Source organism: Zea mays, chromosome 4 (assembly GCF_902167145.1).
Source record: "Zea mays cultivar B73 chromosome 4, Zm-B73-REFERENCE-NAM-5.0, whole genome shotgun sequence".
Lineage (NCBI taxonomy): Eukaryota > Viridiplantae > Streptophyta > Magnoliopsida > Poales > Poaceae > Zea > Zea mays.
Window position 1 is genome coordinate 173,182,456 of NC_050099.1, and position 1,782 is coordinate 173,184,237.

A 1,782-nucleotide genomic window follows, 5' to 3' on the forward strand; every position below is an offset into this window, starting at 1 on the left:
TAACAGGCTCGCCATCCATGAGTGGTCAACTCATACTTTTGGTGTGTGTATTGATTTGTATTGAGAAAGAACATTGTTGTGTTATCTTAGAAATTCTTACTGGCACTGGGGTTGAATGCTTACCATCTTTTTTCTTCGAAATTCATTATCTGAGATGATAACAAGGTGTTGTAAATGTTTGCTGGCTAGCAAGATGCAGTTAGCGCTGTTTTTTTGCTGTTGTTTCCGTTATGATTTCAGTTCATTATTTCTATGTTCTAAAATCTCTTGATTTAATTACCATACTCAGACAGTTATACTCAGACTGTTCCACTATCTGGTGTCATATGTGTTCATAATCTTTTCTAAATACCAGCAATCTGTAGTGATTGATGTATTCTTGAACTGCTACATGCTCTATCAAATACCTTAACTGTAGACGAGCCTTTCTATCTGAAATCACAATTTTTTATTGGAACCAGACAGGAATGGATGCATCACTCTTGGCAATATCAGAATGGTTAGGTCATAGACTCATAGCTACACCTAATTCCAGATTGGTTAATGCTAGAATATAGCATGTCCTTATTTTTTTGTGTAAATCTAATATTTTTTTGCTTCACACTGTTTAGGCATTAACGAGAGAAGCTGATGATACAATGAAGGAATCGCGAGTTCAAGATGTTCTTGTTTCAGTACATTTGGTTTGTATCATATGACACCATTTTGTTCATGCAAAAAATTGTACCAAAGTCCTACTCTATAACTAGATATTCTTTTTAGTTAAGCGCATAGAAGAATGGAATTCCAAGAGTTATGTGCAGAAGCAGTTAGTGTGCACCAGCTTGAAGCATTGGATAGATGGGAGCAACATGTGTGATCTGCTTATCAATCAATGCCAGTTCATCTGGTGATCAGAATGTTGTCGGTGAGCGTTCCCATCCCAGCATCCATGATTAATAATTTATCAGTTGGTGGGTGATGAGTACCGGGTAGTAGAATAAAGAAGAACATGTTGGCATAAAACAGAAGCAGCAATTCAGGTTCCTTACAGTCCTATTGGCATGGCCGTATTGGATTTGGAGGAGGGCACATGGGCCTCTAAGTGCCCGTTTGGATATTTTCTACTATCACTGAACTAATACTACAATAGATTTTCGTAGGTTTTTTTATATGATGTGTCACAGATGCTCAGCCTATGCACTGGCCAAATTGAGACCGGCGTGAATACATGGATATGAGCTGAAGCAATAGTGGTAGTTGAGCATATGATGGTGGTTGGTTGTCTTCACCATCTCTTCGATGGCTGAACCATGGGGACAATCGAGGCATTTATCTAAGAGAACTCTAACCAACTGATTTCCCCCTGCTTTCGTTGTTGTTCTGATACAAGTTTTAGTTTATTTGTTGGCGGAAGTTTGTACAGTGCGGGCATAATGAGGAAGACCTTGATGTGTCTAATCTAATTGATGAGAAATACCTTCTAATCATTCTGAATGCCCATTTACTGCAAGTTACACTTGTTTCTTTGTATAGACCCGACTGTTTATTTGTTTGTTTCTTCGTATAAATCAGCTGAATGATTAGGTGGGAAAGGGAGGATTCCAAGTTGTACGTGCGGAGTGGTGACAATGAGTGGAGCTACAGAGAAAAGATTGAGTTCACGATCTACTTCGCATAGGAGATCTCTTAAGGCCTGCTATTTGAGATGGAGGACCAGATCCCTTCGCTCGCTGACCTTATTAAGTTCGACAGCTTGCTGGATTTCCAACAACAATACAGGTACAAGGATTTAGGCTAAAT

At 38.9% G+C, this 1,782-nt stretch overlaps 1 non-coding gene across 1 annotated transcript; it reads left to right on the plus strand.

Annotated features, from left to right (window-relative positions):
* The first annotated feature begins 1,407 nt into the window (after positions 1-1,407).
* Positions 1,408-1,475, plus strand: LOC111591374 (small nucleolar RNA Z105). The gene has a single exon (XR_004858011.1). It is a non-coding gene; the product is annotated as a small nucleolar RNA Z105 (small nucleolar RNA).
* Positions 1,476-1,782: the final 307 nt, after the last annotated feature.